A 16,680-nucleotide genomic window follows, 5' to 3' on the forward strand; every position below is an offset into this window, starting at 1 on the left:
AAAAAAAGCCTGTAACCTATGTTTACACTGCACACTCATTACTTTCTTAATATGCAGTTCATTGACTACAAAAGGAAGGGTTAAAGGAAAGAGATTGTGTTGTGCCTTTATATGTCATAGATGAATTCAGAAATAGATCTACATAAAACTTACCCGCACTTACGTACAGCAATACATCTACATATGTGTCATAAACTGTATTTATATATGCATAAGATATAGACTGAGAAACAATTGAAAGGATGATAATATATTATGTGTGTGTTTGCATCCTGATTTTTACTCTCATCTTACAAATGGTGATTAACCCTCAACAACAAAAGAGGATTTCTCTCCTGAAGTTTCAGAATCTATTAATTTCTTCTCCCCCTGTGTCTTTCAGTCAAATTCACTTGTCTTTTGAAACTTCCTGCCTTCATCCATCATCTGTTACATGGAGGATTGAAAAGGGAAGGGCAGTGTGAGGGGAATTCACACTCAACCTAGGTCTCAGTCTGGGTGCTGCTTCTCATCCATAAAGACATTTATATGTCTCATTCAGGCTTGGGAAACAAAACCGGGCTGAGTTCATTATCTTCCTGTATTTCTTCTTCATGGTTCCTCTCTGGAGGGGCAAGAGGTGTCAGTATTGAGATTTGCAAAGTCAGCAAATGGCAGTGTTGGCAGGGTAACTCCCACTGCAGTTTTCTAAAAGAGGATCTCCCGCGGGTCTGCTCATGGCAAATTGGATGAAACTTTCATCTCAGGTGACAGGAAAATGATACTGTGGGTTACTCTGCTGCTGAAGTGCCGATGGGCCCAAACAGGCCGGTTAGTTTAGACAGTGAGGTCTAGTTCCTGCATGGCAGAATTCAGTTCCGGCTTGATGAGGAAGATTAGGGGACTGATAAAAAAAAACCCATAGAAAACCTAGAGTAAATACAGGCTCTTCTGCCCACGATGCTGTGCCGAATATGTACTTACTTTCAAAGTTACCTAGGGTTACCCATAGCCCTCTATTTTTCTAAGCTCCACGAATCTATTCCGAAAGCTACAAATAACTCCGAAAGGTAAGAAAGGTTGAGTGTAGTGGCTTAAGCTGTGTGGGCAAATGTGGCTAGAGAATAAGCAGCAGGAAACAGTGGGCCTATGAATGGCCAGGTGCTTTTTCTTCCTAAAGTTCGAGCGTAGGACCAGGAGAAATCTTTACTTCTTCTGAAGCCTGTCCTATTCGTATTGGCTGTTCCTTATCTCACTCAATGTATCTGCCTTAATTCCACTCTAATTCATCTTTACTTAGAAGAAGTCTATCAAACTCACCGCAAGAGACCCTTCAACCTGTTGAGTCAGTGCTAGCTACAAGTAGTTCAATCCTGTCAGACCCTTTCTCCTGCCCTTTGTCTGTGGTTCCCTCTCAAGTGTACGTCGTCTTCTTATTTGAAAGCACAGTGTTTAATAGATGCATGAATATTCAGAGATTGGAGGGATATGGAACCTGTGCAGGCAGAAGGGATTAGGTGTCATTTGTTTAATTATTTTTACACAACATTGCGGGCTGAATGGCCTGTTCCTCTGCTGTTCTTTGATTCTCTTCCCACTGTCCTTACAGACAGTGACTACAAAACTCAGCTACCTTCTAGTAAAAATGTTCTTGCCCTTTTGGCCCAACTGGCTGATTCAGTCTTGGAGCCTCTTACCTCTGCATCCTCTTGATTCCCACCACACTTTGTGTGAAAAGCATTGATTTAGGTCTCGAAACTCATAATCCACCATGTGACATGATATGGCCAAATCTTCCTTCACTTGTACTATCTAACATTGTCAAAGAGATTGTAGAAGTTCACTTTGTCGTTGCTTTGCATTTGATTTTCTGCTAGAGCCAGTAGTATGTTTGTATTTGTCAAGTTCCTTAACTACTTTACAATATTAGAACATAGAACTGAAAACACAGGATTAGGCTCTTCTATATCTGCACCAAACATGATGTGAATCTAAGTAATCCCATCCACATGTACGTGGTCTATATTCCTCCATCCCTTGACTGTTCATGTGTCTGTATAAATGCCTCCTAAACGTTGCTATCGTATGTGCTTCCACCACCTCCTTTGGCTGCACGTTCCAGGTAACTACCACTCTTGTGTGAAACAAAAGCCTATTGGCACATAGAACACTACAGCACAGTACAGGCCCTTCAGCCCTCCATGTTGTGCTGACCCATATAATCCTTAAAAAAAGTACTAAACCCACTCAACCCCATAACCCTTCATTTTTCTTTCATCCATTTGCCTGTCCAAGAGGCTCTTAAATACCCCTAATGTTTTAGCCTCCACCACCATCCCTGGCAAGTCATTCCAGGCACTCACAACCCTCTGTGTAAAAAAAACTTACCCCTGATGTCTCCCCTAAACTTCTCTCCCTTAATTTTGTACATATACCCTCTGGTGTTTGCTATTGGTGCCCTGGGAAACAGGTACTGACTATCCACCCTATCTATGCCTCTCATAATCTTGTAGACCTCTATCAAGTCCCCACTCATTCTTCTGCACTCCAAAGAGAAAAGTCCCAGCTCAGCTAACCTTGCTTCATATGACTTGTTCTCCAAACCAGGCAACATCCTGGTAAATCTCCTCTGCACCCTCTCCATAGCTTCCACATCCTTCCTATAATGAGGTGACCAGAATTGAACACAATACTCTAAGTGCGGTTTCACCAGAGATTTGTAGAGTTGCAACATGACCTCTCTACTCTTGAACTCAATCCCCCTGTTTATGAAGCCTAGCATCCCATAGGCCTTCTTAACTACCCTATCAACCTGCGCAGCGACCCTGAGGGATGTATGGATTTGAACCCCAAGGTCCCTTTGTTCATCCACACTCTTAACTAACTGACCATTAATCCTGTACTCAGTCTTCTGGTTGGTCCTTCCAAAATGCATCACCTCACACTTGTCCAGATTGAACTCCATCTGCCATTTTTCTGCCCAACTCTGTCTATATCCTCTTGTAACCTTTGACAACCTACAGCTCCATCCACAACTCCTCCAATCTTCGTGTCATCTGCAAACTTACTCACCCATCCTTCCGCCTGTACATCCAGGTCATTTATAAAAATCACAAATAGCTGGGGTCCCAGGACAGATCCCTGCGGCATTCCACTAGTCACCGACCTCCAGGCAGAATACTTTCCTTCCACAACTACCCTCTGCTTTCTTCCTTTAAGCGAATTTTTTATCTAAACAACCAAGGTTCCACTTACCCCATGCCTCATGACTTTCTGGATGAGTCTCTCATGAGGGACCTTGTCAAATGCTTTGCTAAAGTCCATGTAGATCACATCCACTGCCCTACCCTCATCAATTTCTTTTGTTAACTCTTCAAAAAATTCAATCAGGCTCGTGAGGCACGATCTTCCCTTCACAAAGCCATGTTGACTATCCATGAGTAGACTGTACTTCTCCAGATGCTCGTAGATCCTATCCTTAAGAATCCTTTCCAGTAGTTTGCATACCATCGACGTAAGACTCAACAGTCTATAGTTCCCAGGTTTCTCCCTATTACCTTTTTTAAACAAGGGAACTACATTTGCTATTCTCCAGTCCTCCGTCACTTCCCCTGCAGCCAGAGGATTCAAAGATCATAGCTAATGCTCCTGTGATCTCTTCTCTCAATTCCCACAACAACCTGGGGTGTATCATATCTGGCCCTGGGGATTTATCAATCTTAATGTTTTTAAGAAGATCCAGCATTTCTTCCTTAATCTCCACATTGTCCAGCACACAGGCCTGCTCTACTTCGACCTCATCCTGATCAAGATCCTTTTCGCTTGTGAATACTGAAGCAAAGTATTCATTTAGGACCTCCCCAACCTCCTCCGCTTCCAGGCCCATGTTGCCCTCTTTATCCTTTAGCGGTCCCACCTTCGTTCTCGTCATCCTCCTATTCTTCAGATACACATAGAACGCCTTGGGGTTCTCCTTAATCCTACATGCCAAGGCCTTCTCATGCCCCCTTCGAGCTCTCCTAAGTCCTTTCTTAAGCTCCTTCCTGGCTACCCTATATTTCCCATAAGCCCCTCCTACTTCCTGCTTCTTATATCTTCATATGTTCATATGCTTCCTTTATCCTCTTGACGAGCTGCCTCACATGTTTCATCAGCCACGGTTCCCTTTTCCTACCATTTTTTGCCTCAGTGGGACAAACCTATCCTGAACCCAGCTCAAGTGGTCCCTAAACTTCTGTGCTTTTCCCTTTGAACATCTGTTTCCAATTTAATCTCGCTAGTTCCTGCCTCATCCCTTCAAAGTTAGCCCTTCCCCAGTTAAGCACTTTACCATTTTGTCTGATATTATCCCTTTCCATAGCTATGCTGAAGCTAAGGGAGTTGTGGTCACTCTCACCAAAATGCTCCCCCACCAAGAGGTCTGTCACCTGACCAGGTTCATTACCTAGAACTAGATCCAGTATAGCCTCTCCTCTCGTCGGCCGGTCCACATACTGTGTCAGGAATCCCTCTTGAACACACCTGACAAATTCAGCCCCATCTATCCCCCTTGCACTCAGGTGGTGCCAATCAATATGAGGGAAGTTGAAATCTCCCAAAACTATTACCCTGTATTTCCTGCACCATTCTAAAATCTGCCTGCTTATCTGCTCCTCGGTGTCCCGAGGGCTATTTGGGGGCCTATAGACTACTCCCAGCACAGTGATTGATCCCTTCCTATTCCTGACTTCCACCCAGACTGACTCCGTGGACACTCCTTCTGCAGCGTCCTCCCTTTCTATAGCCGTGATACTATCCCTGACCAGCAATGCCACTCCCTCCCTTTTCTACCCCCCATCCTATTCCTCTTAAAACACCTGAACCCCAGGACCTGCATCATCCAATCCTGCCCTTCATCCAACCATGTTTCAGTCATGGCCACAACATCATAATTCCACGTACTAATCCATGCTTTAAGTTCATCCTCCTTGTTTCTAATACTCCTAGCGTTGAAATAGACACATTTCAACCCCTTTAACTGGCTACAATTATGTTCTGTCCCCTGCCCGTCCTTCCTCATCAACTCGGAACTCTTAGCATCATGCCCTTGTCCTTCTACCTTAATCCCTGCACTCACATTCTGATTCCCACCCCCCTGCCAAACTAGTTTAAACCCTCCCCAACAGCTCAATCAAATGCCAGGATATTGGTCCCCCTGGGATTCAAGTGCAACCCGTCCTTTTTGTACCGGTCACACCCGCCCCAAAAGGGGTCCCAATGATCCAGACATCTGAACCCCTGCCCCTTGCTCCAATCCCTCAGCCACGCATTTATCCTCCACCTCATTCTATTCTTATTCTCACTGTCGCATGGCACAGGCAGTAATCCCGAGATTACTACCTTTGAGGTCCTGCTTTTCAACTTCCTTCCTAACTCCCTGTAGTCTTCTTTCAGGACCTCTTCCCTTTTCCTACCTATGACATTGGTACCAATATGTACCACGACCTCTAGCTATTCTCCCTCCCACCGCAGGATATCTTGGACGCGATCAGAAACATCCCGGACCCTGGCACCTGGGAGGCAAACTACCATCTGAGTTTCTTTGCTGCGTCCACAGAATCGCCTGTCTGAACCCCAGACTATAGAGTCCCCTACCACTATGGCCTTCCTCTTCCTTTCCCTACCCTTCTGAGCCACAGGGGCTGGACTCTGTGCCAGAGGCACGACCACTGTTGCTTCCCCCAGATAGGCTGTCCCCCCCAACAGTACTCAAACAGGAGTACTTATTGTCAAGGGGTACAGCCACAGGGGTACGCTCTAGTACCGGACTCTTCCCCTTCCCCCTCCTGACTGTGACGCATTTCTCTGTCCCCCGTGGCCCCGGAGTGACAACCTGTCTGTAGCTCCTCTCTATCGCCTCCTCTCTCTCCCTGACCAGACGAAGGTCATCAAGCTGCAGCTCCAGTTCCCTAACACGGTCCCTTAGCAGTTGCATCTCGATGCACTGGGTGCAGATGTGGCCGTCCGGGACGCCGGGAGACTCCAGGACCTCCCACATCTGACACCGACCACAGAAAACTGGCCTCACATACATAATACCTCCTTTTGCAATCGACAACTGCTTCACCTCGTCCTGTTACCACCGAAGCCCATGGAGCCAAAGCCCTTTCACTCTGCTGCCTGCTCCCAACGCTGCCCACTGGATATGGCTTTTTTAAAAAACTGTTCACACTCAACTGGCTGACGTCACACGCCTGCGTAGCCTGGCCTCTCTCACCCCCAAGAACTCAAAATGTCTTCCTGCTGGAAATCCTTATGTGCTCTCCCGCTGCCTTCTTGTTCTGAATAAAACATCTCTCATCTTATCACTGTTCCTTCTTGTATCTGACCTTACTGGTCTGGAAAAAAGGCTATCTATCCCATTATGCCTCTAATAATTTTATATACCTCTGTCAACCAGAAACATTTTGATCAGTTTTAAAACTCTGGGGAATGAAAGCTACTTGTGTATACCCCTTATGTACACTGACATCTTTATGCAATGTTGTTCAACCCTTTCCAAGGTTATTACATCAAAATGTAGTACCCTACATGGGATCTGCTACTCTAGAATAGAGCAGTGACTTCCTCCCTTCTGTGTTTCAGCTTCCCTGAGTTAAAAGCTATTCAATACGCTGAGTAACGTTTACCCTGTGTCCACCATCTCATATTAATTTCTATAAATGGGCACCTGAATCTTACTGCTTTTTATAGCTTAATTCTTATTGAGTGACAGTGTAACTGTAAAGAGGATGCTCCTGCCATGTTACTCCAGATCAGGGATTACCTTGATTCATTTTCAATTCTGTTTTGGGATCTTGGCATCCTTGTCAAATCCAAAATTTACATGCATGTCTCTTCATTTGCTACTGAGCAGCTTGATGGGCCACTGAGAAATTAAAAGACCATCCACTTGGGGTGGAGACCTGACCATGCAAGGGCAGATTTCTTCCTCTGCCTTTGCCACAAGGCGTCACAAGGATTTTATGACAAAATGCTAGTTTCATAGTCTATTTTTTACTCTACTTGGCGTTTTCTTTTTGGTTCCAAATTCCAAAGTTTCCATGAAGGAATCTGAACACGGGTCTCAGAGTTGGAAGTGGAGGCCCTCCAATTTCCACACTGGTGGTTTAGCTACTGCATCAACACTATACTCATGATATATTTATGAGGTACTCAATCAATGGACTATTAGGAAGGCAGAGGTTTGTTCAATGTGGAAGTCAGTTCTCCGATGGTAGATGTATTAGTTACCTAAAGCGGTTAAGCTGAGTGATCCATTTGAGCAAATGGCCAAACTAACACCCCTCTTGATTTGGGACAACACCATTCATTTAGACAACACACACAAAATGCTGGAGGAACTCAACAGCCAGGCAGCATCTATAGAAAAGAGTTCAGTTGATGTTTCAACGGGCCCTGATGAAGGATCTCAGCCAGAAACATCAGCTGTACTCTTTTCCATAGTAGCTGCCTGGCCTGCTGAGTTCCTCCAGCATTTTGTGTGTGTTGTTTGGATCTCCAGCATCTGCAGATTTTCTCTTGCTTACCATTCACTTAGAGTAACCTGTTTGCTTTCACATTGGCTACATGTTACTTGATGTAAATAAACTTTTTTTAACATACAAATTTTAATCAAGAATGTGAATGCTAGGAGATGTGATGCATTTTATTGTGAAAGTGAGCTTGGATACAGGGGCTTCAATTTCACCTTTCTGTATGTCATTAATGTAGTCTTTTGACCCAATAAGTCAATGACGTTTCTCGGAGCATTCCCATCAATCTCATTCCCTAATCTTTTTATAACCTCCTCCCTTTCATGTGCTTCTCAACCTCCCCCAACCTATGTTGAGATCACTTACAATAACTAATCAACTCATCTGTTAGCATGTATTTGGGATGTGGAGGAAAGTTGGAACACTCATGCATTCTGAAGGAGAGCATGCAAACTAACAACAGCAGGGTCGAAGGTCAGTATTGAACCAGGGTTACTAGAGCTATGAGGCAGCATCTGTACTTTGTGCACCATTCCTTTCATGTCGTGTTGTGTCATGTTAAAGCATTGAGTTGGTTGCCACCCAAAATGATAACAATTAAGTTCCTCCCTCAGATACCCTTTGAACTGCTGTGTTTCTCCAGCAGGTTGTTTGTTGCTTCAGGTTTCAGCATCTACAGTCACGTGTCTGTCGATTGCACTGACTGTACACAACTCCCTTAGTACTGAACTGGAGTATAGTTATGGTCCTTCAAGTTTATTGTCGTAAGGGGACATAGCTGCAAATTAAGGGGCCAGTCATTTAAAACTGAGATGTGTCAAAATTTCCTTGAGAGTAGGAACTCTATAGAATTGTCTGCCCCGGATGGTGGTAGAATCCAATTCATTGGATACACAGTGAATTCCTGTAAATTGGGCCATCCGTGAAAATGAAATGATTTCACAACTTCAACAAGTCAGAAACTATGAAGAATTTGAAAGTATCTGCAATCAAATTGAATGTTACAATGAAAATGAAGATGTGGAGGATGCAGTCATTGACAGCATTGTACGAAAGCAGTCCATTATGTGCAGCTGCACTGATTCTGTTCACTTACAGTCAAAAGAACATGACATGGATACATTCCTCTATTGATAAGTATTAGGAACTAATACATAGTTTTATAGTACTGCAGTAGTATTGATTGTGTTCTAATTTTCTGTATTTCATTTAAGTACATAATTTATTACTCTTTTTGTCTATTTTATACCTTTTTAACTATCTCCATGAAACTCAGGCATCCACTTAATTGGGCCAAAATGTACTGGTCCCGATGTGTCCCAGTGAACCAGATCGACTATATTTAGGTGGAGGTAGTTAAATATTTGAAAGACCAAGGAATTAAGGGTCATGGAAACTGGTACAGAAGAAGTGTTGAGGCCAGTATAGATCAGCCATGATGGTGTTGAAGGTAGAGCAGGCTTGAGGAGCTTGATGGCTTACTGCTCCTCTGTTCTTGTGTTCTCGTTTTATTTTTAATCTCAGCACTAGTAAGTAACTTGCAGTTCACCGTGCCACACATGGAAAGTTTTGTTTTTAATGATCAGATCCAATTTCGGATTTTCAACTCTGAAAGTTATCCACTAGCCACCAAAATTATGTATCATTCTTTAAACCAATCTAAATTAACAGTACTGGCATCACTAACCTCTGAAATCATCATAAGGTTTATCACTTACCAGTGTGACATTGTAATCCCAGCTTTCACAATTTGTTAGCATCTTCTACATTGTCATCGAATCTAGGGCTTTAGGGCTTTTCTCTTTAGAGCAAAGGAGGATGAGAGGAGACTTGATTTAAAGATAAGGGTATACAAGATGATAAGAGGCATAGATAAAGTGGACAGTCAGTGCCTTTTTCCCAGGGCAACAATGGCTAATGGGAGCAGGCATTTCATTTTAAGGTGATCAACTGATTTTGGAGGAAAGTATATGGGGGATGTAGAGGTAGTTTTTTTTAACGCAGAGAGTGGTATGTGCATGAAATCCGCTGCCATAAGTGATGGTAGAGGCAGATACATTAGGATATCTAAGGGACTCCTAGATAGGCACATGGATGAAAGGAAAATGGAGGGTTACATGGAAGAAGGAGTTATATTGACCTCGTAGTAGGTTAAAGTGTTGGCACACGTTGTGGGCGGAAGGGCCTGTACTGTTCTATGTAGCAATAAAAATAGAAACTGCTCCAAATACTCAGCAGGGCAAGCTGCATCTGTGGGAACAGAAACAGTGCTGATGTTCCAGATCAAAGATTTCATTTAAATTTTGATAGCAATTTTTATTTGATTTGCAAGAAAGTGTTACTGATTTTTTCCCATTGATTTGTAATAAAGCTTAATTAATGAATTAATTAATCAGTAAATATAAAAGCAGTTAGTTTTTCGTTAATATCTTTCAGTAATTTCATTAAGCTCATGGTGATGCGGAAATGATCTTTGAAATTTTCAACTTCCTGTTATCAGTGTGAGTGTTTTTATGATTTTAATTCTCTGTTGTGGCCTGCCACCATAAATTAAATCACGATTGGGGTTTAATTAGAATATTGTTGCATGCAGCTTATCCTTGTTACACTGCCAAGGGCAAGCAAGGACATGGACATCCATAATAACAACTTGAAAAGAATGTGATGAGTGTGCACGTTTACCCTGTAACATCAAGAATACATACTCGTAGCTGCTCAGGAGATAGCAAGCTTAGATTCCAACCTACCCATTCATTCCCTAGAATCAGTGATACATAGCTTAGAATACTACACATCTGCTAACCAGCTATAAAATGGGTTCCACAAGCTATTCTCAAAGTTTTATTTATGGAGAAAACTGAGATTTCGAAAGCTGTTTAAACTCTGACTCTTATATTTTCCCCAACAGGGTAGAAGGAAGAAAATATGTTTCTAACTTTGCAGAGATGAAACTACTTTCCCACACATTACTGCAAATATATGTTGTCAATAAAGATAAAAATTATTTTCTAAACAGCCTTGGATAGAAATGTATCTGGCTTTGCAAGTACTAAATGTGCCTATTGGTATAAATGACAGTAAACCTACTGCTAATGAGATGACGAAAGAGTCATTGCAGGTAATGGGCACACAGACAATATTTGTGTTTATTTAGTTAGCTAAAAGGTTCTCTAATATGGCATTAATGACAACAAGGTGGAGCAACTGATAGAATTGCTACTTCATAGCTCCAGTGATCTAGTTCAATCCTAACTTCCTCTGTAGCCTGTTCCTCCTGTTACCCAAGGGTTTCCCTTGGGTGCTCTGGTTTCTGCCCCGCCCCCATAACTCAGACTTGTTGGTTGTTAGATTAAACTGACTACTTTAATTGTCCCTAGTGTGTGTGGATAAATGGCAGAATGTGATGGGAATACAGGGGTAATAAATTGGAATAATGCAGGATTAGTGTAAATGGGTGGGATTTAGTGGATTGAAGAGCTTGATTCTGTGCTGCGACTCTTAAGCAAACATTTGAAACCTAGCCAGGTAAGATATGAGGAGAGATGATCTGAGGCTTGGTCAGTGAGATAGTTTGTAAGGAGCACCTGATGGAAGGGGAGAGAGTGGGAGAGGTCCATTGCCTCAGGCCCAAGCAGCTGTTGGTTGACATCATCAATCTACCTCATAAGATATCTGTAAGTAGATGGATGGATAGATAGATAAACTGACAGACAGTTGTAAAAGGATATTTTCCTGAAGGGGGAGGAGGGGCAAAGTAGAGAAATCTGTAACTTCTTATAGTTGTACTTTAGATTTAAACAATCAGGAACGGATCTATACTAATAGAAATCTTGTGGGGGAGGGAAGAAGAAAACTAAAACTTTATTGACGAGATAGTTTAGAGGGAGCAAGTTCATCTATGCTTAGTAACCCTATAGTAATGGGTCTCCAGTGAACACAATGATGACTTTGTATTGTTATATGATGCATAATGAAAACACTTAAAAGAAATTACATTAAAATGTTCTAATAAATACTATTTTATCTCCTGTACACCTATCTATTTCCCATATCAATAGGTTTAGGTTTGCAATTTATAGCTTGCTAAATCATTGTATTCTAGTTCGTTTCTTCCCCTTAGTTCCTGTTGAAATACAGAACACTGTACTCATTTTCTTCATGGATTCTAGGAGTTAGAGAAATACTTTAGACAGAACTGAGGCTGGTGGAGTTATGGAGGAAGGGCGGGGTGCACGCATAATATTAGAGTAAGCAAAATCCTGCATATGACTGCTGGTTCCTGGACAGTGACTCAGAAAGGACGTGACTGCATTAAAGGAGTATATAATGAAAACCAATTCTGACAATTTGTTTTTAATGATGAAAACGTTGGGAAGTTGCATTTGTGAGAACTGTAATATTGTGCAGTTAACGAGCTAATACACAGAACTATTCAACTCAGCTTTGATCTTTTGCCTGTGGGAACATGCTATACTAATGCGGTGAAAACTATGCCCTGGATGTTCACATGCGTGCATTGTTATATCATCACAAGTTTTGAGTGAGTAGTTTCCAACGTCATTCATTTGTTCATTCATTCATCAACTAGGATCATATGACTGTCAGAACTTACAGTGGGGCATTGATAGGATGCAAAACTGGGCTGAGAAGTGGCAGATGGAGTTCAACCCAGATAGTTGTGAGGTGGGTCGTTTTGATACGTCAAATATGATGACAGAATATAATATTAATGGTAAGACTCTTGGCAGTGTGGAGGATCAGAGGGGTCTTGGGGGCTGAGTCCATAGGATACTCGAAGCTGCTACGCAGGCTGACTCTGTGGTTAAGAAGGCATATGGTGCATTGGCCTTCATCAATCGTGGGTTTGAGTTTCAGAACCGAGAGGTAATGTTGCAGCTATATAGGACCCTGGTCAGACCCCACTTGGAGTACTGTGTTCAGTTTTGATCACCTCACTACATGACGGATGTGGAAACCATAGAAAGGATGTAGAGGAGATTTACAAGGATGTTGCCTGGATTGGGGAGCATGTCTTATGAGAACAGGTTGAGTGAACTCAGCCTTCTCTCCTTGGAGCGACAGAGGATGAGAGGTGACCTGATAGAGGTGTATAAGATGATGAGAGGCATTGATAGTGTGGATAGTCAGAGGCTTTCTCCCAGGGCTAAAATGGCTAGCACAAGAGGGCACAGTTTTAAGGTGCTGGGGAGTAGGTACAGAGGAGATGTCAGGGGTAAGTTTTTTTACACTGAGAGTGGTGAGTGCGTGGAATGGGCTGCCGGCAATTGGTGGTGGAGGCGGATACGATAGGGCCTTTTAAGGGACTCCTGGATAGATATACGGAGCTTAGAAAATTAAAAGGCTATGGGTATTCCTCGGTAATTTCTATAGTAAGGACATGTTTGGCACAGCTTTGTGGGCTGAAGAGCCTGTATTGTGCTGTAGACTTTCTATGTTCCTATGGAGCTGAGAAGTGGTCAATTGATCTAAGGATCACAATATACTGCACACAAGTAGGACTTGTAATGCTGTGACAAGGAAAATGTTGGTATGTCTCCTGTGACTGTCACCAGTTTTTACAGATACATCGTAGAAAGCATCCTATCCAGATGTACCACAGCTTGGTGTGGAACTGCTCTGTCCTATTTCTCAAGGAAGTTAGAGTTGTGAATACTGCCCAGTCTATCATGGAAAGCAGCCTTCCATCTGTTGACATTGTCGACACTTCTCCGACTTCAGGAAGAGAGCTGACACAATCAAAGACCCCTCCCAATCCAGTCATTCTCTCTTCTTCCCCCCCCCACCCCATTAGGCACAAGTTGCGAAAGACTGAAAGCACGTATCACCAGGCTCAAGGACAGCTTCTATCCAGCTGTTAAAAGACTCTTGAAGAGACCTCTTGTATGATAAAGATAAGCTTCTGATCTCCCAATCTACCTTGTCATGACCCTTTCACCTTATTTGCCTAACTACGCTGTACTTTTTCTGTAATTGTAACTCCATATTCTGCATTCTGTTACTGTTTTTCATTTTTACTGCCTTAATGTAATTATGTTTGGAATGATCTCTCTAGACGGCATGCAGACGAAAGCTTTTGACTGGATCTTGGTAGATGCAACAATAACTTATCAATTACCCACTAACTAAGTGGAGTTTCGGCCGTAATCAAAAAGATACATAAATTTCCCAGGGTTTGCTTAAAAACAAATAACATTTTTGGATTTTGAGTACAATCTTGCATGTTAGGATCTGGGTGTGGAAATTGCAAAGCTATAAAAGCAGGGAAAATAAGAAAACAGTAGAAGTGGGCCATTCGGCCCTTTAAGCCTGCTAACCCATTCAACGCCATCATGGCTGATCATCCGCTTCAGTATCCTGTTCCCACCTTCTCCCCATATCCTTTGGAACTTCTAGCATTAAGAAATACAGTACAAACACCTTCTTCTTGAATGAACTTGGCTTCCACTACCACCTTTGGTGGAGAATTCCATTGATTCCTCAGCCTGGGTGAAGAAATTTTACCTGATCTTGAGGATGTGATCCCTGGACTCTCCCTTCATCTGCTCTGTTCACACTGTTAAAACTTTATACTGTAGGTCTTTTTGACGCTACCTGTTGTTATTCCTACTCCAGTGAATATCAGTTCACTCCAAGAATCTCTTGTCACCCCAAGAATCTGTCTGGTAATCACATGCCAGTTCTGAGAAAACATCTTTTCTCCAATAAGATCAAAACTGCATGCAAAACTCCAGATGTGTTTGGAAATAAAAGCTGCAAAACTTGTAGCCTTCTGGGAGTTTTTATTCTAGATGTGATCTCCCATGGTTCTATCTAGCTGCATCAAGTCATCTTTGCTCGTGTACTCAAATCCTCTTGTAGTGGGGGTCAATATAACCTGAATACTTGCTTTGAGCATCAGTTGTCCAAAGACTCCAGTGTCTTGTTCCACTATTAACTGCATCTACACTTTGCGCCGAGATATGACAATGCTCATGCAGACCATTATTTGCTGCCCGCTCCCTCCTCCATATTTGTCTGTGGTGTTAAAAATTAGGGCAAATCTTATTGGCCCAATGCACACCACCATCCACTGGCAGTGCATCAACAAGGTACTACTGCCAGAACATCTCTGACAGCTTTAGACACTTGGCAAAGCCACACATCCAGCTGTACCAACCAGAAGCATTTTAATACTGACATTTCCCTTGTGTCCTCATCGTTTAACCTGTGATCTCCACTGAAAATGGTAAGGTCTCACATTGTGAACTAGATTTGACAGGCACCAGATCCAGGGTTTTCATTCTGCATCTTTTCAATGTACCAGTACTTTTTTTTACCCAAGGTCGATGACAGCATTGAAGAAATGTCTAGATGGACACCTGACTCACCTTGGTATAGAAGGCTATAGCCCCAAGTGCAGGTGGATGGAATTATTATGGTGGTTGTCCATTGGTCAGCAGAGAGAAGGTGTACCAAGTGACCTATTTCATGCTCAATGAGTAAATACTCTCTGTTCCATTTAGAATTAGCCAGTGAAACTTTAACCACTTTCAAGGACTCTTCATTTCATGTTCTTAATATTTATTAATATTATTAATTTATATTTGTTAATTATTATTTCTTTTTTTGCACAGTTTGTTGTCTTTTTCACCTTGGTTGGGTGTGTTCTTTCATTGATACTATTATGGTTATTGAATTTATTGAGTATGCCCGCAAGAAAACAAATCTCAAGGTTATATATAGTGACATATGTACTTTGATAATAAATGTACTTTGAACTTTGAAATCTGACACAGAGTTACTGTGGCCTTTTCTTATTCTGCTCAACCACATGGCCTAATTATCCAGGGAAGGTAGCAAACACATTTTTAAAACTCGATCAAGATATTCTATCTGAAATTTATGAGTCCAGGGAACAGTCTTATTTTGAAACACCAGTCTTTACAAAGACAAGGATTCAAATCAAAGTTTAACCTGTCTTTTCAGCATTTTATTTATTTAAGCGGTTTTGTCATTGGTGAAGTTAAATGAATTTATCCCACTTTCCGTTCGTTCGCAGTGTTCACGTTAGTGGAGACTTAGAGGGATGCAAAATGGAAACAGGCCTTTCAGCCCAACTCATCCATGCTGGCCAAGATATCCACCTAAGCTGATTCTATTTTCCCCCTGTTAAGTCATGATCCCTCTGAATTTTTCCTATCAATGAACTTCTCCAGCTACCTGTTAGGTGTTGTACCTGTCTCAACCACTTCCAAATATGCTCCGCCCACTGTGTAAGAAGTTGCCCCTCAGGCCCCTTTTAAATCTTTCCCTTATGCCCGCTAGATTTTGATTCCTTTTTCCAGGGAAGAAGACTGCATGGATTAACCTTAACTATCCCCCTCAATGATTTTTCACACGTCTATAATGTCACCCCTCAGTCTCCTATGCTCCAGGGCGTAAAGTCCTGCCTTGCTTAACCTTTTCCTATAACTCAGGCCCTTGTGTCCTGGCAACATTCCCGTAAATCTTCCCGGCACTCTTTCCATTACGAAGGACTTGGACACTCCTTGCACTTGTGCAGAAAATGCAACATCAGGCACTTCAACAGACCCCCTGTGAAGGGCTAACAAACCCCTGCAAATACACCGAATTTGAAATGGGGGGGGGGAGGAAGCAGACAAGTAGTACCCTTCAGAGCATATCACTGAACATGTTTATAGAATTGCAGTGCATTCCAAGAAACCCGACTTGGAATTTTGGAAGCCAGGACTACATCAAACATCTTGCAAAATACTAACCTGTTATTACTTGCCTTCACTGTCAGATTTTTTATATTTATTTTAACAGTGGAAGGATGACTTTTCAATGGCTTGTCAACATTCATTTAGAAAATATTTTTGTGGTTTCTCACTAACTGCAGTGATGCGTCCTGGCCATGTGAATGCCAAGTTCTCAGAAGTTCTTTGACCACATCTCTTAATTGGGGGAAGGGTTCATTAATTATGCTCTTGCTTAAAAGCTGTCAAGTGCTGCATTTCCACTGGGCTTGGGAATCACTGACTTGCAACATGCTTTTGAAAAGCCATTGAACTCAGCATCTCCCCACTTCCTTATTTTACATAACTACATGGAATGCATGCCAAGTGCTTTAAGCTGTCTTGCCTGATGTAAAATATTAAATGATAATAATCTGATTCAAATACAT

General features: G+C 42.3%; 1 protein-coding gene across 1 annotated transcript in view; it reads left to right on the forward strand.

Moving 5' to 3' along the window:
- ofcc1 (orofacial cleft 1 candidate 1) overlaps positions 1-16,680 on the forward strand; it is a 254,122-nt gene that overhangs the window by 146,482 nt on the left and 90,960 nt on the right. The gene's annotated exons all lie outside the window — the stretch shown is intronic.

Source organism: Hemitrygon akajei, chromosome 1, assembly GCF_048418815.1.
Source record: "Hemitrygon akajei chromosome 1, sHemAka1.3, whole genome shotgun sequence".
Taxonomy (NCBI): domain Eukaryota; kingdom Metazoa; phylum Chordata; class Chondrichthyes; order Myliobatiformes; family Dasyatidae; genus Hemitrygon; species Hemitrygon akajei.